Source organism: Gracilinanus agilis, chromosome 2, assembly GCF_016433145.1.
Source record: "Gracilinanus agilis isolate LMUSP501 chromosome 2, AgileGrace, whole genome shotgun sequence".
NCBI lineage: Eukaryota > Metazoa > Chordata > Mammalia > Didelphimorphia > Didelphidae > Gracilinanus > Gracilinanus agilis.
In genome coordinates this window covers 73,723,036-73,746,220 of record NC_058131.1, presented here as the reverse complement: position 1 = coordinate 73,746,220, position 23,185 = coordinate 73,723,036, and positions in this window count along the sequence as shown.

The window sequence follows — 23,185 nt, the reverse complement described above, 5'->3', positions numbered from 1 at the left end:
ATGTGATTTCTGGTGTTTTCTACCCCTAGGGGGGAGAGTAGGAGAGAAACTCTTAATACCCTCTTAAGCTAAACTCAGACTATATCCTAACAGTTCCACCTACAAGAAAATGTGTTTAATTTTGCCTAAAATAGAAAGCTTTTGCTTTTCTTGTTTTCCCTCCCAAATTTGGTCTCAGACTAAGGCTAGTTAATTAGGGCATGTTGTGAAACGCTAACCCCTAGTCAGTACCTGCTAGAGTAGTACCACCTAAGGACAGAAAGTAGATTGCAGGAAATTTAATAGTTACATTTAAATTTAAAAATAAATAGGGGAATGAGTATGGTATTGAAAAGCATGATCCACATTGTAGAAGTGTTATTTCTTGTCTATCTAAAATGGCTTCTGGTTCCAGAGAACATTTCACAATTGCTTTGTTTAGTACTGTTCCTGAGTGTATTTATATTAATAGGATACTGGATAGATAAGAACTCAGTGTTTGACAAACCCAAAGATCCAAGCTTTTGGAAGAAGGCATTATTTGACAAAAAACGTTGGGAAAACTGAAACAGACTATTGCAAAAGTTGGGCACATACTGACACCTCACGCCTTCCAAGGTAAAGTTAAAATGGATGTATGATATGGAAATAAAGAGTAATACCATAAACAAATTAAGGAAACACAAAGTAGTTAACCAATTAGACCTATGAATGAGAGAAGAATTTGGGTCAAAGAATAATACAAAGAACAAGATGTAAAATAGATAACTTTGATTACATTAAATTAAGAATTTTCTACAATAACAAAAGCAATGCATCCAGTATTAAAAGTTAAACAACAAAATGGGAAAACTCATTATATCAAAATTCTTTGACAAATGCTTTATTTCTCAAATATGCAGAGAACTGAATCAAATTTATAACAATATAAAGCATTCCCCAATTGACAAATGGTCAAAGGATATGAACTGGTAATTCCCTGATGAAGAAATTAAAACTATATTTAGTCATAGGAAAAAATGTTCTACATAATTATTGATTAGAGAAATGTAAAACAACTTTTGGTAGCACCTCATATTTACCAAAATGGCTAATATGACAAAAAAGGAAAATGACAAATGCTAGAGCTGATAAGAAAAAACCGGGACATTAATACATTGTGGTGGAGCTGTGAATTGTTAAAATAATTTTGGAGAACAAACTGGAACCATTCCCAAGGGCCATGAAATTGTGCATACCTTTTGATTAGGTAAAACCACAATAAATTTATATCCTAATGAGATTAAAAATAGGGAAAGAAGGAAACTATCTGTGCAAAGTTATTTATAATCGTTCTTTTTGTGGTGACAGAGACCTGAGAACTGAAAGGATGTCCCTCAATAGGGGAATAGTTGAGCAAGTTGTGGTATATGCTTTTAATTGGTATCACACACACACCCCCACAAACAAATAACAAAAACAAAACAAAACCCCTGGAAAGACTTATATGAAGTAAAGTAATGGGAGGAGAAACAGAATATTGTGCATAGTAACAACAAAAATGTATGATGATTAACTATCAGTGACTTAATTATTATCCAGAAAAGAATCCAGGATAACTCCAAGGACAGGTTCCTCATCATTTTAAAAAAATATCTACCTTCATAGAAGGAATGGATGGAATCTGAATAATGATTAAAAAATACTGTTCTTCACTTTATTTCTTCCATGAATTTTTCTCTAGTAGAAGCAATATGCATCTTCTTTCACAACATGATGACCATGGAAATAAGTATTATATCATAATATATGTGTAATGTATATCATATTACCTACATTCTTAAAAAGAGAACATGGTAACAAAATGTCAAAAGAAATGTTGAAAATTGTATAGGCATGTAAAAAAGTAACATATAGAAATTATTACATTTTCTCAGAAGAAGTTGTATAAAATACATGCATATGTATGCTATATACTACTTTCTACTGTGTTAAAGAAAATATAAAAGCTATTACAACTCAGTTTTTTCTCAGAAATATTAATAACATTTATAAAATAGTTAATTTATATCAGATATTGTTCTAAGAGTTTTACAATTATTATCTTATTTGCTCTTTACAGCAACCCTGGGAGGTATGTGTTATTATTTCCTTTTTTCAGATAAGAAAGCAGAAATGAGAGATTAAATTGCTATTATATAGCTAATAAGTATCTGTGGCTGGATTTGAATTCAGATCTTCAAGATTCTGGGTACAACACTTGGTTATGAGTTGAAGGAATTAAGTTGCATTAGAGAAATGTTTGATCTTATCATACATTTGTGAGAGGGAAAAGAAAAATAAATGTTACTTTTTCATAGTACAATACTACTATCTGTAACATTCAAAAATTGATTAATTTTGCTTAATTATTTCAGTTAATTGATAAGTACTTAATTTCATAAAACAAAAAATAAAGCTGATAATTTATATGTTTGATATCTATGTGAACCTGTATTAAAAATCAATTCAATTCAATTTAATGCAAGTTTAATTAATTCAACATTCATTAAGTTATTAATATAGTCACATCTCTTTTAGACTAAGATGTCAGTCTTGAAATTTTGTATTTCTACTCTATTATTACCTTGCTTTCTATAATATATTGTGTTTTTTTTTGTTTGTTTTGGTCATTTTCCCCATAATCTAGGAAAAGGGACATGGTGGAAAATGTGAGTCACTGGTTTGATTAAGTGTTAGGTATATTAAGCACTATAATGAAAGTCTTAAAAGCTGGTGAAGTTGAAGGTTTTCATTTTTTCAGTGTTTTAGAGGAGAGTGCAATAGATTCAGTTCTAATAATTTGATTCAAATTACTATTTTGGAATCAACTACATGAATGATAATAGATAATAAAAGGATAGTGTGTTCTCATTCACACATAACAAAGAGTTAAGGGTACTTGAATGAAAGAGATGATACCTGAAAGCCAGGAAACCCAATCTTTCAAGAAAACACTTCCAATAACTTTGTGGTATTATATGAGTTCCTTCCCTCCTGTACATTCCTCTTCTTTAAATAGGGAAAGAGTGGTATAAGGCTTAATTGTTTCTAAAGTCTCTGTTGCTTGCACTATTTTAAATGACTTTAATTTTATTAACTGCCATTTTTTGTCAGATGTGAATAATCATACTCTTTTCAATAACCTCCAAAGGATTGTGGTACTGATGACTTAAGCCAAAGTATACAGAGAAAATTATAAAATATAATGGTCTGTATACAGATGAAGCAAAAGGTACAAATCTTTATCTTTTCCCAAATGAATGGGTGTCTGTGTTTAAAACAAAGCAAAACAAACAAACAAAAAAAATACTGTTCTTTTTATTAAACTATAGTATGATTGAGGGTGAGGCAGGAGAAAGATGTAAAACACATTAAATTCTGAACATTTGAAAAGAATTCATCTCTTTTAGGGAAAATTAATAAGTACAATATGAGTGAGTAGAATTGAATTGACTACTGAACTTCTAGTCATGGAGAAGTAGTTTGAACTTGGAAATAGGAAGCAAAAACTTGGAAAGCAGTGTCATGGATGAGATGCCTACCACTCCCTGAGAACTCTGGGGAGCTAAATTAGAGCTAAGGAGATGAGCCATTACTATAGGCATCTGTTAAGAATGTTGGTAAGCAAGAACTTTGAAGTAAAAATAGTCTTTAAAAAGAGAAGGCACCCTATGAAGAAGAACAACAATGAGGCAGCAATACCAAAATTTATGGGATACAGCTAAAGCACTGTTTGTGGAAAATGTATATCTCTAATCACTTATATCAGGAAAACTGAAAAGTAGAAAATATATCATTTTATCATACAACTAAAAAAACTAGAAAAAGAACAAATTAAAAATTCAGAGTTAAATGCCAAATTAGAAAACCTGAAAATTAAATTTCAAATTAATGAACTTGAAAGGAATAAAAATATTAACTAATAAAAATCCTAGAAGCTGATTTTATGAAAAAAACAAACAACAAAATTGATGTCATTGATTAATTTCATTGAAAATTTACAATGAAAGAAGAAAATCAAATTACCAGTATTATGAATGAAAAGGATAAATGAACAATCAATGAAGAGGAAATTAAAAGGAACGGCAACAGATCAGTCCAAGCTGATAAAGTAAGAAATTCTTAAAGTCAGCCAAACACCCTCAAATAACTACAGAAGAACAAAAATTCCTCAAAAAAAATAATGGAGAGTCAGAATGGACAGAAGAGTGGGTGAAGCTGTTTTCTGCCTAAGAACAGCGTTGAGACACACCAAGGAGAACTCATCTCACTGGGGTCAGAGTAAGGAGGTCTAAAAAAGCATCAGTGGAACTCAGTTGCAATACAGTATGAGCAAAAGGAGAGAGAAAAGAGCAAGCTCAATCCAGCCTCAGCAGGGTAAAAGGTGAAACAGTGAAATGCTCAATAAGCAGCAGCAGGAAATTCATGGCCCTGCATAGTCCATCTGGAACAGAAACCCAGTAATTTGTAGCACAGAAAGCATTGGGAAGAACTCAGCCCACAAGGTCCAGCCTCAGAGGGATAGGGCAGAACCCTAACCAGCTGAACTGAACAGCTGCAAACTTCTACCACAAGAAGGAAAACATAGAATCTGAATGCAGATTGAAACATACCATTCTTCATTCTATTTCACCAGCAAATTTTTATCTATTATATGCAATATGTGTCTTTCTTTCACAATATGACAGACATGGAAATATGTATTATATTGTAATATATGTATAACCCATATCAAATTATCTGCTTTCTTGGAGAGGTGGAAGGGATGGGACTGAGAGAGAGAGAACATGAAATGTTAAATATTAAAAATCAAATGTTAAGAAATTGCATTGCCATACAATCTAGAAAAATAAAAAAAATTATTAAAAAAGAGAATATTAAAGTAAATATTAGAAGCTATTTTATAAAATTGTCAATAAATATGACAATTTAAGTGAGAGATTAATATTTAAAAATATAAATTGTCTAGATTAACAAAATAAGTAAAAGAATATTTAAATGATCCCATTTCAGGGAAAGAAATTGAACAACCATACATGAACTCCCTAAGAAAAAATTCTCAGTTATATGGATTCAGAAAACTCTACCAAATATTTAAGGAACAATTAATTCCAATACTATACAAACTCTTTGGGGCAATAGCTGAAGAAGGCATCTTACCATACTCTTTTTACAATACAAATATGGTAATGGATAGCTAAATCAGAAAAAGCAAACACAGAGAAAGAAGACTACATACAGTGGTAGCTTGATACATGAGCACCTTAAGTCATGAACAATTTGAGATTAAAGCAGTCATGATTTGGATATTTTGCTTTAAGTCATAAGCAGATATTTGAATCACAACCTTCTACCATCCTCCATTAGATACCCTGCTAAACATTTGATTTCACAAGTTATATGCGGCTGTCTTGTTTAGGTTAGTTTTTTTTTGGCCAGGCAAGCATCTATATTGGATTGCTTTTGCTTTCTTCATTATTTTTGTCTTTATTATAAAGTTGTTTTTTTTAACAAATTCACTAATCTTTAACCATGGATCTGATAATGGAGAAACTGAAGGAGTTATAGCAGCAGCAGTAGATGGAGGTTTTGCAGGAAATTAGTGAGGAGGACCTCAAGGTGGATGAGGTAATCAGTAAAAGCAAGTTTAAGGAAATGTTGATAATTTGGGAAAAAATTAAACAGTTTATTGAAAAGATACCCAGAAAAATTATAACAGGTCATGAGTTTGAGCTGTGTGATTACACTTGCTTAACACATTATTGAAACTTTCTGAAAGGGAGGAAGAAACAAACTTCCATGGAAAGGTTTTTGTTGAAATGGTGTCTAAGTGAAATCAAGGAAAGAGTAGCAAAAGAGCCAAAATTCAATGAAGGAAATGATGATAATTAAGTAAATTTTAAAAAATAGCAAATAACATTAGCAATAAAGTTGTATATCATAAACAATGTGTAATGCCAATTTTGCTTTTAAATGTACCATTACATGTGTAGAGAGTAAGTAATTTTAAATGATAATGCACAAAATGAAAACCTTCTCCACCTGCATCTTCACCTAATCTTGAAGTTAAATAATATTTCATAACATGTTTTTCTTTATATTCTTTTTTATTATTTGTAAATACATTTATTTGTGATTTATAAATAAATTTATTTGTTACAAAATACATTTATATAGTTAAAGACATATTAAACAAAAATGTGCTTTTTTGAGGGCAGAATGAATTAAATGCATTTTCAATCATTTAAATGGAGAAATTCAATTTGACACACAAGCAATCTGAGTTACGAGCTTGGCCACAGAATGAATTAAACTCGTGTGTCATAGTACCACTGTATTGACTTCTGGGATTAATAATGATCCAAAAATATTAAATAAAATACTTATAAGGAGATTACAATAATATGTGACAAAGATAACATAGTATGACCAGGTGGAATTTATACCAGGATTGCAGAGTTAGTTCAATATTAGTAGAACCATCAGCATAATTGACTACATCAATAAAAAAAGGAAATTCATACAATTATCTTAATATATATAGAAAAAGCCTTCAACAAAATACAATATGCATTCCTACTAAAACACTAGGAAGCATAAGAATTAGTGAGGCTTTATTAAAATGATTATCAATAAGTAAGAAACAGAGCTAAGATGGTGAAATGGAAGGAGAGAAGCTCACATGAAAATCCTCTCCAACATCTTAAAATTACACCACAAAATGAATGCAGGAGTGAAAGAACCAACAAGGAGACAGAGAGAAGCAACTTTCAAGAAGAGAAAAATGTAAAAGGTAGGCAGAGAACATCTGGGGCACTGTGGTGAGAGAGAACCACAGACAACAGGAGATTACAGCAAGCAGTGAAGAGCAAGCCAAGAGGAGGCCACACATACTTTCCTGCCCTTCCCTCCCTGCCCCATATCTCCTGTTCTGGGCTTGGTACCAAAGCCCAAGCCAACATCCATGTCTCCAGACCCTGCCTGCACAGTCTGGGCTTGTAGGGAGGACATAGATCACGGTTTGGGGTAGTTGGTAGACCCAAATTGTGTGGTGAGCTCCTGATCCTCTTGACAAAAGCTCAAAATGGAGTCACAGGACAGGGCAATATACTCTGTGCCCAACAAGATCAAGTGCACAATGAGAACAGAAGATTATACCTAAGCCTGAGGCTAGAATTTGAGTTATCCCTGATTCGATCAAGCACAGAGTGAGAAAAAAAGCTTAAACCCAAGTCTGAGGTGAGAATTTCAGCTATCAGATTCTCAAGGGTTAAATGAATTAGCAGTGGGAGGTGGCCCTCAGAATTCCCAGCCCTCAGGCCATCATACCATCTTGAAAGAACTGAAACTTGCAGAAACACAGAAATAAAGCTAAGGCTACATAAAAGAAGGAAGGACTGAAGTTTAAGAGAATACCCTAAATTCCCAAAGAATAGAGCTTACCTATAAAAAAAGGTAGGAAAAAGAAGCATACAATAACAACAACAACAGAAAATCTAACTATAAAAAAATTTTATGGAGACAAAGAGCAAGGTACATACATGTAAAGAGACAGGGAAAGCAAAGCAAACACACACAGTGTACAAAAAAAATTATGAATTGAACTCAGACTCTGGAAGAGCTAAAAAAGGACATAAAATTCAATTAACAGAAGCAGAGGAAAAGTGGGGAAGATAAATGAAATGAATGAAAGAAGAAAAAAGGAGACCCAAAAGTTGAAGACCTTAAAAGAAAGAATTGAGCAAATAGACAATAATGATTACAAGAAACATCAAAAAACAATAAAACAAAATCAAAAGAAGGAAAAAACCAAAAGGAACATTAAATATCTTATTGAAAAAACAACTGACATGGAAAATAAATCCAGGAGAAACAACTTAAGAATCATTGGACTAACTGAAAGACATTACCCCCAAAAAAATAAGTTAAACAAACCAAAAAAAAAAACAAAAAAAAACAAAAAAAAAACTCTTGGACATCATAATACAAGAAATTATGAAACACAACTGCCCAGATATTCTTGAGCAAGGAAATAAAATAATTGAAATTGAAAGAATCCACAGATGATCTTCAGAAAGAAAACCTCAAAGGAAAACTTGCAGGGATATAATAGTTAAATTCAAGAGCCCCCAAGCAAAGAAGAAAATACTGCAAGCAACCAGAAAGAAACAATTCAAATATCATGGAGCTACAATCAGGAAAACATAGGATTTAGTGGCTTACACATTAAAGGATCAGAAGGAATGGAGTATGATATTCAGCAACAGTGAAAGATCTAGGTTTATAACCCAAAGACATCTATCTATCAAAAATAAGTATATTGTTTCAAGGGAGGAAATGGACATTCAATAACATAGAAAATTTCTAAGTATTTCTGAGATATAATCCATACTTAAATAAAACATTTGAAGTTCAAACATTAAACCCAAGATAAGCCTAAAAATGTAAATAAGAGAGAAAATTTAAGGGATTCATTAAGGTAAAAATACATGTTTTTCTACATGGAAAGAGGTTATCTATAATTCTTAAATATTATACTTAGTAGAACAGATAGAAGGAATATACTTAGAAAGATGGTGGGGAAGTAAGCTGATTATGATGATATGTTTAAAGCAATCGAGAGGTGAAAAAGAGGATTGCACTGAAAGAAAAGGGAAGGGAGAGATGGAATAGGGTGAATTATGTAGCATAAAGAGGCATGAAAATTATTTTGGGGAGGGGAGTATAGGGGTGGTGATGTAACTGGCTCAGAGAGGAAAAACAAATATACTTATTGGGGTATAGAATTCTATCTAGAAGGGGAATAAGACAAAATAAAGGTGAAGTGGAGAAGGGATGGTGAGGAAAAACAAAACACTGGTGAGGAGAAACAGAGCATTAAAACAAACAAACAAATAAATAAATGAACAAACAAATAAATAAAATTTAAAATGATTTTCATCTTTCTAAAATTATAAGCAAACATTATCTTTAATGGAGATAAACTTTATACCTTTTCAATAAGATAAGATTCAACTGAAAATTAGTTGGAATAATTAACAATTTCAGTGAAGTTACAGGATATAAAATAGATGTACATAAATCATCAGCATTTCTTTATTTTACCAACAAAGTGTAGCAACAAGAAATAGAGAAAGGATTTCCATTTAAGTTAGCTCTAGATAATATAAAATATTTTAATATTTATCTGTGAAGAGAAGCCCAGGAATTATGTGAACAAAATTATAAAAGAAGAATGACTAATTCAGATGAAAATATTCCAGGAATATGCATATATGTAGGGAGAGGCAGTTAGAAATTTTGTTGATTTGTTCTTAAGATCCTTGATTTTCAATATAATCTTCACAGCTATATAAGAAATTAAAATACTTAAACCTATCTCCTTCATAGGTTGTTTTAAAGAAAGTAGTTTTTACATAAAAAACAAACAAACAATGCAACTAAGATTAGAAGAAAGGGAGAAAGTGGGAGAAAATTTACATGTATTTCTGATAATGGCCTTTTTTCTCAAATATATAAAAAACTGAGTCAAATTTTTAACAATATAAGTCATTTCCCATTTGATCAAATGGTCAAAGGATATAAACTGACAGTTTGCAGATGAAGACATGAAGGCTATTTATTGTCACTCAAAAATGTTCTAAATTGCTCTTGATTAGAAAAAGGTCAATGAAAATAATTATGAGGTCCCACCTCATACTTACCAGATTGGCTCATATGGCAGAAAAAGAAAATCATATATGTTGAAAGGGAATTAAGAAAATTGACAAACTACTCCATTCCTGGTAGAGTCATGATTTCCATGCATTTTGGAGAACAATTTGGAACTGCTCCAAAAGGGCTTTAAAATGATGCATACCCTTTGATTCAGCAATATCACTACCATGTCTATATACCAAAGAGATTCAGAGATGAGGAAAGGACTATATGCAAAAATATTTATAGTTGCTCTTTTTGTGGTGGCAAAGTTGCCCCTTATGACCACCCAAAACCAGTCTGTTTTTAGATTTCCAACAATTTGCCCTATTTATGCTCTCTTGAATTACTAAAGAATAATGACTAATTCAGATGAACATATTCCAGGAATATGCATTTATGTAGGGACAGGCATTTAGAAATTCTGTTGATTTGTTCTTAAGATCCTTAATTTTCTCACCTATTTATGAAACTATGTACTTAAACCTTCTCCTTCATAGAGTTGTTTTAAAGAAATTACTTATAACTCAAACTATCCCAGAAACATGTTGTTCCTATTAATATATGAACCTACATTCTAATTACCATTAGTCCTTTTTGTATATACTTCTTTCTCTTACATATATCATTATAGCATTCATATTGTGATGCTTTATATTAATATATCGAACATACTCTCATTGACACAAAACCATAAAAAATTTAAATTAATGATCACATTTGGCTTTTACATTAGCTGACTGAGTTACGCAATGCAAATATTGTTACCATTTTTAAAGATGAGAAAAATGGAGAATCAGAGAGGGGGCATGAAAGTCAGCAAATAGGAGAGCCAAGACTTAAAACTAATTATCAAATGCCAAGTATGTTGTTCTTACATTGCTCCAACCTGTCTCTCCTGTGAATGCAGAGAACACAGTTGTTCCATTGATGTTTCCATGCCCACCATCATTTATGTGGGCAGAAAAGGCAAGTTATATTACTTGATAGGCTATGATGTGATAATAACTCTACTGTGCTCTCAATCTCAGAGCTTATTTACTACTGCTTTGGAAAACAAAGTGAATTTAGTGGAGTCTGACAGAAATGTAACACTAACAATTGATGCAAATTACATTGTTGGTGAGATTTATGTCCGTCATGCTGTTTGCAGTTTCATAAATTGGGCTTTTAATGTATTGCAGACTGAAGGGCAATTTCCTTAATACAGAAAATGGATTCTAAAGCAGAGAGATGACCTGTTTGTAGGATAATCTTAGATATGAGGCTGGCCAACAGGGCAATGTCCCTAGCAAGCAGACAAGAAGAGATACTACATCTTTCCTATGTATTTTTGCTATTGGTCATTAATAGAAAGTAACAGAAAGGTGGAAAATTTCTACAAGATGCAAATATTTTATTTTATCAAGATGTTTTCAAATCTCATTTAAAAATGTATAAAATGGACAGTAGGAACACTCTATTAAGACTGATTCTTAACTGCAAACTTTGCTTCAGCATCTTTAAAATGCCATTGTATATTTTAGAAAGGAAAAATTTCAACCAATTAAGCATACTTTTTATTTGCATAAGATCAAGTGAAGTTGATTTGAAGGCTTAATTTGATTTTAACTTTTTAAAAAGAAACTATTTTTTCATGAATTCTTTCCAATATTGCATTGTGACATGAATAGTATTTTTTTATCTTAAAAACAATGCCATTTTAACACAAGCTGCAGTAGCTCCTATCAGGCTGTTAAAGTTTAGAAGATACCTCCTCCAAAAAAGCCCTCTTCCTAATAGTTGAAGGGGATGTGCCCAAATATAGACACTAAGGCATTGCTGGGGGAGTCATGAATGGATCCAACCATTTTAGAGGGCAATTTGGAAATAAGCCCAAAGATATGTATGTATATAAAAATACATACCCTTTGATTCAGTATTACTACTATTAGGTCCATATCCCAAAAAGAATTTAAAAAGTCAGTGGGGGAAAGAGGACCTCCTTGTACAAAAATATTTATAGATATTCTTTTTGAGGTGGCAAAGATTTGGGAACTAAAAAAAAATAACAAAAAACCGAATGTCTACCTAATAACCCAGAAGGCAAATAGGAGAACTGAAGTGGATAGATGTAATTTCCACTGAGAGAACTCCCTAAATACCTGGCTGTGGTCCGGATATTCTAGCCTCCTTTTATTGAGAATAAAGCAGAATCACTTTCTCTCACTAGAGAGACAATGTTATATAAAATCAGTATCTCTATTTATTCAAAGAGAAGGTAGAAAATGAGGATCAAAACAAGGTGTCCCTGACTCTAAGGCAGGGGTCGGCAACGTATGGCTCTTTCTGCAGGATCCATAAAGTCAAATTTTTTTCAGGCACCATTGCAGGAGCGTGTACTGTGAGCACTGTACGGCTCTCACTAAATTACATTTTAAAAAATGTGACATTTATGGCTCTCACAGCCAAAAAGGTTGCCGACCCCTGCTCTAAGGGATCTAGCTCTCCATCCCACCACAAACACATCCCTACGCCAGATGGAGTCTTTTGGTCTTCAAGCTAACTTAGCAGCTCCCTGTTTCTACCTAGATGTTCCCCAAAACGAGTTGGCTAAGCTGCCTATCAATGATTCTCAATAGTTGGTTCAGTTGAGTTCAAAAGTTGCCTCCAAAATCTGTTATTATTGCTCTCAAAATGGCTAAGTCCAACTGGGGGGGGGTGTCTGAACCCTGAGGTAAAACCTCAAAGCCAAACTGACAGGATTTTAGACAAAATCTTCTGGAAAGTAGATACAACTATAGCAGGTATAGACAGAACCTTTGCTAGATGTTCTAGTCAACCAGAGAACCTCCCAAGATGATTTTAGGGTTTTTCCTTCTCCACCGACAGGTTGAGGTAGCCAAGCTCTAGTAAGTCAGTCTTTCCTCTTCCCTTCAGAACAGGAAGACAGCCTCACTTCCACCAGAAGTCATTCACTCTAACAGTTATTACTTTCAAATTGCTCCTCCTCTTCCCCCTGCCTGCTAAAATTCTTTCTCTAGAGTACTTAGCATGTGCCCTAAAGATAATCTTCCTTTTCCCATTACAAAACTGAAGGGCTATCAATCTGAGAATAGATGAACAAATTATGGTATATAATGTTGATGGAATACTATCATGCTATAAAGAATGATGAACAGGATGACTTCAGAAAGATCTGGAAAGACCTACATGAACTGATGAAAAATGAAATAAGCAGAACTGGGAGAACATTGTAGACAGTAACAGCGGTAATGTGAAATGGTCAACTGTGAGAGATTTAGCTACTCTCAGCCAACATAATGATCTATAGCAATTCTGGGGAACTTGTACCAAAAAAAAAATGCTATCCAACAGAAAAAATAGAATTGTTGGCGTCACCATGAAAACATATGATTTTTCATGGGCTTTTTTGGAGTTTTGATTTTATATGATTATTTGCTTACAACATTGAACAATATAGAAATACGCTTTGCATAATTTTATATACATACATATATATACATACATATATGTATATATATATCCCAGAAAAAGTAATTAATTTTTTTTGTTTTTTTTAAACCCTTAACTTCTGTGTATTGGCGTATAGGTGGAAGAGTGGTAAGGGTGGGTAATGGGGGTCAAGTGGCTTGCCCAGGGTCACACAGCTAGGAAGTGTCTGAGGCCAGATTTGAACCTAGGACCTCCCATCTCTAAGCCTGACTCTCAATCCACTGAGCTACCCAGCTGCCCCCAGTAATTAATTTTTTAAAAGTTACGTTTCTGTTTTTTCTGAGGATCAAATGAACTAAGTTTGGAGAAGTTCTTCACTGAAAGGTTACTTATTGGTATACACTGCCAACTCATGAATCATCATGGTTAAGGATCAAGAGTTGGTAGGGTGATTCAATGAAACAACTAAGATTTTATCTTATTAGATTCAGTCCTATGACCTGTTCAGATGGGATTTCTTTTCATAGTTGTTTCAAAAATTTATTATTTTATCTATTCTAGTTTTTAACCATTGGGATATTTTATGAACACGATAACTATGTCTCCATTCTCCAAATTACTAAATTATATTATACAAACCATGGTTTTGAGCAAAACTCTTCATGTGTACTCCACTAAAACTTCCTGCATTGTTTCAAAATTTTTAATTAATTTTTTAAATTTTTATATGTTGATAAAATTTTGATTTTTTTCAGATTACCTGTTAATTCAATTTTAATGATAATTTTCTCATGTTTTGCAAAATATATTATCTTCCCCCTTTACACCCCTCCTCACGATATTAGGGAATATGATACAGGTTTTACAAATGTTATACAATGCAAAGTTTCATGTTCATCATATTGTGAAAGAAGACACATATTGCTTACACTGGAGAAAAATTCGTGGAAGAAATAAAATGAAAAACAGTATGCTTCAATCTCCATCCAGATTCCATCATATCCTCCTATCTAGTGGTTATGCTTTTTCAACATGAGTCCAACAGATTTATCCTGGATCCTTACTGATAATAGTTGACATTCTCAGTTGATTATCATGCTTTATTGCATTACTGTGTACAACTTTCTCCTGGTTCTGCTCACTTCACTTTGTAGCACTTCATAAATCCCACCTTTTTATAATCATCTTGTTTATCATTTCTCATGATGGAATAGTATTTCATTACAATCATATATCACAACTTGATCAGTCACTACCTAATTGGAAAATTGTTTAGTACCCAGTTCTTTATCACCACAATAACATCTAATGAATATTTTTTACAAGTAGGTACTTTTCCCTTATCTTTAATCTTTTTTGGAACACAGACAAAGTAGTGGTATTTCTGGGTCAAAGGGTGTGCAGAATTTGATGGTCTTTTGGGCATGGTTCCAAATTCCTCTCCAGAATGGTAGAATAAATACACAATTCCATCACCAATGTATTAGGGTCTCATTTTTTCCACATCCTCTCCAATATTTATGATTTTTGTTTTTTGTCATATAAGCCAAGTTGATAGGTGTGAAGTGGTAACTCAGAGTTATTTTCATTTGCATTACTCTAATTAATAGTGATTTGGAGTCTTTTTCACAGGACTAAAGACAGTTTTAATTTCTTCATCTGAGAACTTCTTGTTCATTCATAACTTTTATCATTTGTCAAATGGAGAATGCTTTATATACTTATAAATTTTAATCAGTTCTCTATATTTTTGAGAAAAGAGGACATTGTCAGAGACACTTCCTATAAGTACCTGCCAATTTGTTGTTTTCTTTATAAACTTAGTTACATTGCTTTTGTTTGTGCAAACACCTTTTAAATTAATGTAGTCATGATTATCTGTTTTATATATTGTAATGTTCTATATGTGTTGTTTGGATATTTTATCCAAAGTCTTGCAAATGAACTGTTTTGTACTCTTTTATTTTGATTATGGTAACACCCTTTATTTCTAAATTATATATCCATTTTGATTTTACCACTGTATATGGTATAAAGTGTTGGTCTCCACATAGTTTTGCCATACTGTTTTGCAGTTTTTACCAAATTATTATTTTTTCTTCTAAAAGCTTATATTTTTGAATTTGTAAAACACTATTCTACCATGGAAATATATTCCTAACTGTCGAGTACCAAATCTATTCCTTTTCTTTTAATCCATTTCTTAGTCAGTACTAGATTGTTTTGATGGTTGTCACTTTACAATACAGTGTGAGCTCTGGTACTGCTAAGCCACTTACCTTTATAAATTTTCCATTAATTCTCTTGATATTCTTAGCCTTTTGTTCTTCCACATGAATTTCATTATTGTTTTTCTAGCTCTATGAAATAATTTTGTGTAGTTTGATTGGTCTGATACTGAGCAGGTAAATTAATAAAGGTAGAATTGTCATTTTTATTATATTTGCTTGGGATATTCATGACAATGTTTTGCAAATTATTTAGACATGACTACTGTTATGAAATGTTTACCTGTAAATACAATTTTAATAATTATTTTTGGCATTTTTTGATCTGTTTTCTTCCTTCTACCTTTTGCCCTTTCCCAAGGTAATATGATATGTTCATCATTGGTGAAAGAAGAAACATACTATTTATACTAGGAAAAAAATTCATGGAGAAAAGTGAAGAACAGTATGCTTTGACCTGCATTGAAAATTCATCAGTTACTTCTATGAAGATCAATGACCTTTATTCTCATGACTCTTGGAGTTGTGTTGGATCCTTTCATTGCCGATAATAGTTAATTTATTCACAAATGATTTTTATACATTATTGCAGTTACTTTGTTCCAACATTCTTCTGATTTTGCAAATTTAATTTTGCATAATTTCCTTTAAGACCTTCCAGGGGTTTGTTTGTGTGTGTGTGTGTGTGTGTGTATGTGTGTGTGTGAGAGAGATCTTCCAATTTATTATTTCTTATCACACAATAGTATTCCATTATACTCACATTCCACAAACTGCAACATATCTTTTGAGCAATTAGAGCTACTCTTTCAGTTCCAAACACTCAGATATATCTGAAACCAATTAACAATATTACTGTCTAATCCACATATTTTAATATCACCACAAGAACTGCATGGGATATTTCAGCAAATATTGTTTAATATAAGTGCTCAAAATGAGATATCCTGATCATTCCTCCATTTGTTCATTTGTTAAAATTTTCAAAAAATAAATTGGAAGTAACTTTTATTAACACTTTCCTTTATATAGGTAGGCACTAGAACAGAGATCTTGAATCGAAATTTAATAAATGCATCTGTTATTTATTAGAATAAGGAAGGTTCCTAATGGGGGAGTGATAGAATCAAAGCTACTTTTGGACAAAATAATTTGAATGACATTGGATTTTATTTGTGTCTTCTCTTATTTTCTTTTAAAAATTCTTACCTTCCATCTTGGAATCAATACTACATACTGGTTCCAAGGGGGAAGAAGAGTAAGGCCTCAAAAATGGGGATTAACTGTTTTGCCCTGGGACACACAGCTAGGAAGCATCCGAGGTGAGAACTGAACTTCCATCTCTAATCTTGGCTCTCAATCCATTGATCTAGCTGCCCCCCATCTTGTTATTTTCAAATATGTCCTTATTAGTTTTATTTTCTCTTGTTTGGACATAAATCCATACTTTATTCATAGATACGAGAAAGAAACTATTTCATGCTCTCCTAACTTGTTTATGCTACCATCTTTTATTTCTAAATCATGTATCCATTTTTACTTTACCTTGGTATATGCTATGAGGTATTATTATATATATTAGCAATCCTTTCTACAAAGCAACTAGTTGCTACAATGTTTTTCTTACTTCATAATAGCAGCTAGAATCATTTCCCTGTCTAGCAATACTCTCTGGGAGATTATTTTTTATATCTTCTAAAATTGTGTAGAGCGATTCCTATCCCAGGCATGTTCCAACCCTTCATCAGATCCATATGTCAATTAATAGCACCAATTGGAATATTGGTTGTATTATTAAGATATATTTTGTGTTCTTTTGGATCCTTTCTTCTATTAAGGCTGGAGTAAACAGCAAAAATAAGCAAAAGCACTACTGTTAGCACATCATCTTGTTTTTTTAAAAATTTTCTTTGGTGCTTTACTGGAATTGTTCTGAAACTGAAGGAAGTTGATCACAAACTGATGACCTCAAAAAAAGTGGTTAATCTAATGGCAGCCTACCCATTTTCTAATATTGTGATAACCAAATTGACGCCATGCTGTGAACAACTTTCATTTTGAGACAAGATTTTTTTTTCAGTAAATCACCTGATATCAAGGAATTCTACCTGCCTACTCTTTTGCTCAAAATGAGAAAGTTCCATATCTATCATCAAATAATAAATTAGATTACCTAATTCTACTTTTTTGTTTCTTCCTTATTATTGTCTTTTAATATATAAAAATCTAGGCAAAATGTCTGTATTTGCGGTTTTTGTGTCTGCCAATGGCATTTTACTTAGCTTATTATCCTTACCTTGCTAATAGATTGAATAGTTCAGAATCTGTTTTCTCAATTATTATAATTGAAACTGAAATGTTAATGAAAAATAAGAGGAAAAAGGGGGTTAAAATGTTTTATCTTTTTTATGGTTTTTCCACTAGCAATGTATGACTATGAGAGTGGAACAATTTTTTAATTTTATTTTTTTAGAAAAATTTTTCCATGGTTACATGTTTCATGTTTTTACTCTACCCCCCAACTCTTGTCCCCACTCCCAAAGCTGATGCCATTTCCACTGATTTCTTCATGTTTCATTGATTGGGACCTATTTCCATATTTTTGACAGTTGTACAAGGGTGATCATTTACAGTTTACTTCCCAAATCATATCCGCATCAACACCTGTGTCCAAGCAGGTTTATTGTTTTTATAATTAATAATAATTGTTTTTCTTCTATGTTTCTGCTCCTGTAGTTCTTCCTCTGTATATGGGTAAATTCTTTTCCATAAATCCCTCAGAATTGTCCTGGGTCATTGCATTACTGTTAGTACAGAAGTCCATTACTCTCGATTTTACCACAGTGTATCAGTCTCTGTGTATAATGTTCTCCTGGTTCTGCTCCTTTCACTCTGCATCACTTACTGGAGGTCATTCCAGTTCACATGGGATTCCTCTAACTTTATTCCTTTGAGCAAAATAGTATTCCATCACCAACAGACACCACAACTTATTCAGCCATTCCCCAATTGATGGGCATACCCTGGTTTTCCAGTTTTTCGCTACCACAAAGAGCATGGTTATAAATATTTTTGTACAAGTCTTTTTCCCTATGATCTCTTTGGGGTACAAACCCAGCAGTGGTATAGCTGGATTAAAGGGCAGGCAATCTGTTAGCATTCTTTGTTCATAGTTCCAAATTACCATCCTTTATTCATAGATACGAGAAAATAGTTCCAAATTACCATCCAGAATGGTTGAATCAATTCACAACTCCACCAACAATGCATTAATGTCCTAATTTTGCCACATCCCCTCCAACATTCATTACTCTCCCCTGCTGTCATTTTAGCCAATCTTCTAGGTGTGAGGTGATATCTCAGAGTTATTTTGATTTACATTTCTCTAATTATTAAAGATTTAGAACACTTTCTCATATGCCTATTTATAATTTTGATTTCTTTATCTGAGAATTGCCTATTCATGTCCTTTGGCCATTTATCAGTTGGGCAATGGCTTGATTTTTTGTACAATTGATTTAGCTCCTTGTATATTTGAGTAATTAGACACCTGTCAGAGTATTTTGTTATAAATATTTTCCCCCTGTTTGTTGTTTCCTTTCTGATTTTGGTTGCATTGTTTTTGTTTGTACAAAAAATTTTAAATTTAATATAATCAAAATTATTTATTTTACATTTTGTAATTTTTTCTAACTCTTGCTTGGTTTAAAACCTTTCCTTTCCCATACATCTGACAAGTATACTATTCTGCGTTCTCCTATTTTACTTATAGTTTCCTTCTTTATATTCAAGTCATTCACCCATTCTGAATTTATCTTGGTGTAGACTGTGAGATGTTGATCTAAACCTAATCTCTCCCATATCATTTTCCAATTTTCCCAGGAGTTTTTGTCAAATAGTGGATTTTTGTCCCAAAAGTTGGGCTCTTTGGGTTTATCATAGACTGTCTTGTTGAAGTCACTTACCCCAAATCTATTCCACTGATCCTCCCTTCTGTCTCTTAGCCAGTACCATATTGTTTTGATGACCACTGCTTTATAGTATAGTTTAATATCTGGTACTACTATGCCACCTTCTTCATGTTTTTTTTCTATTATTTCCCTTAATATTCTTGATCTTTTGTTCTTCCAAATGAACTTCATTATAGTTTTTATGATTCTGTAAAAAAAGTTTTTTTTGTAGTTTGATAGGTATAGCACTAAATAAGTAAATTAATTTGAGTAAAATGATCATTTTTTTATTTTGTTAGCTTGTCCTACCCATGAGCAATTAATGTTTTTCCAATTGTTTAGATCTAGTTATAATTGTTTGGAAAAGGTTTTATAGTTGCATTCGTATAATTCCTGTGTTTGTTTTGGTAGATAGATTCCTAAGTATTTTATATTGTCTAGGGCAGTGATGGGCAAACTATGGCCCACTGGCCAGATATGGCCCCCTAAAGTTTTCTATCTGGCCCTGTGATATTATCCCTAATCTGATGAATACAATGAGTAGGATACAATACAATGAAATTTTGGAAGAGTTGCCTTAGAAACAGACTGACAGATGAGCATTTTCTTTCCTTTGGCACACTCTTTAAAAAGTTTGCCAATCACTGGTCTAGGGTGATTTTAAATGGTGTTCCTCTTTCTAACTCTTGCTGCTGTGATGTGTTGGAGATATATAGAAATGCTGATGATTTATGTGCATTTATTTTGTATCCTGCAACTTTGCTAAAGTTGTTACTTATTTCTACTAGCTTTTTAGTTGATTCTCTAGGATTTTTTAAGTAGACCATCATATCATCTGGAAAGAATGATAGCTTAGTCTCCTCACTGTCTAATACCTTCAATTTCTGTTTTTCTCTAATTGCTACAGCTAGTGTTTCTAGTACAATGTTAAATAATAGAGGTAATAACAGGCATCCTCATTTCATGCCTTATCTTATTGGGAAGGCTTCTAATTCATACCCAATGTATATGATGCCTGTTGATGGTTTTAGATATATACTGTTTATTATTTTTAGGAAAGGTTCTTTTATTCCTGTACTTTCTAATGTTTTATCTTGTTATCATTCTATGTCAATATAATTTGGAACCATTTTCTGAAGAAAAAATATACTATTGACAAATCATATTTAGCTGCAATTTTCCTTTTTATTTATCATTAGGGTCTTACTATAATATAAAAATAATTTTATGCACTTGAGAAAATTTTAACAAAGATAAATGATTCCAAAAATTTTACTGACACAGTAAAGGTTGAAGATAGAAATATTCACATGAAACAAGATCAAGTGGTTTTAGGACAAGTTAACTGATGCCAGAATGTGATATGGCAGGCTAAAAAGTTCATGTAAACTTGGATTACACTAAGAAAGACAAAGTCCACAAAATAAGGAACCAATAGTAATGCCATAACCTGCCCTTGTTACACCATATTGATTCTAGGGAAAAAAAGGAAGGATAGAAACAGTTTTTAATACATCTAAAGGAGGAAAGTTAGGGCAGATAAGAAATCATAGAATTAGCTTACTGTCAGGGACTGAGACTAAGTACCCTGGACAGGAAAAGATATGGGTTGGAATATAACTCCCTTCAAAGTTTTCATGGTAGTCTAATATCTAGAATTGAAAGATATCTTAGCAAGATCAAACTCAGCCCTTCTACATATTTTCATTTTTATTTTTTTTCCTCTTTGGCCAAGGGGTTTGGAGTCTTATTATTTATTTTATTTTTTCTCAATTACATGTAGAAACAATTTCCAACATTTTTCAAAAAATATAAAGTCTCAGATTTTCTCCCTTACTCTGTTTCCTACACTTTCAAACCCCCTACCACGATAGGTTACAAACTCTTTTTGATTTTATATATAAAAGCATGTAAAACTTCCACCTTCCATATTAATCCTTTAGTGGAAGGAAATTGTAATAAAAAATTAAGAATGAAACAGAAAAAAAAATTCTGTCAACTGAATTCAAACTCTAAATTTTTTATCATTAGTTTTTGGGATGGATTTGTGCCACTGTATTGCTTAGAATAACTAAGTTTTTCATAGTTGTTCATTGCACAGTTTTCCTGCCACTTTGTTCTATGTTCTGGTTCTGCATATTTCAGTCTGATTTAATGCATGTAAGACTTTCCAGGTTTTTCTGGGCTGTATCTAATCACCATTTCTTACAGCACAATAGTATTCCATTAGGATCATATAACTTATGGGAAAGACTAGGTTTAGATCACCATCTCACACCCTACACCATGATAAATTCAGAATGGGTGAATGACTTAAATATAAAGAAGGAAACAATAAGTAAATTAGGTGAACACAGAATAGTATACTTGTCAGATCTCTGGAAAAGGAAAGAATTTAAAACCAAGCAAGAGTTAGAAAAAAATTACAAAATGTAAAATAAATAATTTTGATTACATTAAATTTAAAAGTTTTTGTACAAACAAAACCAATGCAACTAAAATCAGAACGGAAACAACATGTTGGGAAAAAATCTGTATAACAAAACCTCTGACAAAGGTCTAGTTACTCAAATTTATAAGGAGCTAAATCAATTGTACAAAAAATGAAGCCATTCCCCAACTGATAAATGGGCAAGGGACATGAATAGGCAATTATTAGATAAAGAAATCAATACTATCAATAAACACATGAAAAAGTGTTCTAAATCTCTAATATTTAGAGAAATAGGAATCAGAACATCTCTGAGGTACCACTTCATACCTAGCAGATTAGCTAACATGATAGCAAAGGAAAATAATAAATGTTTGAGTGGATGTAGCAAAATTGGGACATTAATTCATTGCTAGTGGAGTTGTGAATTGATCCAACCATTCTGGATGGCAATTTGGAATTATGCCCAAAGGGCACCAAAAAATGCCTGCCTTTTGATCTAGCCAAATCAGTCATGGGTTTATATCCCAAAGAGATAATGAGGAAAAAAATACTTGTACAAAAATATTTTAGCTGGGCTCTTTGTGGTGGCAAAAAAAAAAAAAAAAACAAAACTGGAAAATGAGGGGATGCCCTTCGATTGGGGAATGGCTGAACAAATTGTGGTATGTGTTGGTGACAGAATACTATTATGCATAAAGGAATAATGAACTGGAGGAATTCCATGTGAACTTGAAAGACCTCCAGGAATTGATGCAGAGGAAAAGGGTCAGAACCAGGAGAACATTATACATAGTGACAGATATACTATGGCACAACAGATTGTAAAGGACTTCTCTACTAGCAGCAATGAAATGATCCAGGAAAATTCTGAAAGACTTATTAGAAAGAATGCTATCCAATTCCAGAGAAAGAACTGTGGGAATAGAAACACAGAAGAAAAACAATGGTTTGGTCACATGGGTTGATGGGGATATAAGATATTCTGGATATAAACTCTAAATGATAACCCTAATGCAGATATTAATAATATGGAGATAGGTCTTGATCAATGACACAAGTAAAATCCAGCGGAATTGCATGCCAGCTATGGGAAGGGGTTTGGAGGAGGGGAGAGAAAGAACATGAATCATGTAAACATAGAAAAATATTCTAAATTAATTAATTAAATAATATTTTAAAAAGAATCATATAACTTACATAGCCATTATTTTGCTCTCATGAAAAGAGATATTTTGAATAGTTTTGTATATATCTATCTATATCTATCTATCTATCTATCTATCTATCTATCTATCTATCTATCTATCTATCTATATCCATATCCATATCCATATCCATATCCATATCCATATCCATATCTATATCCATATCTATATCTATATCTATATCTATATCTATATCTATCTATCTATCTATCTATCTATATATATATATATATATAT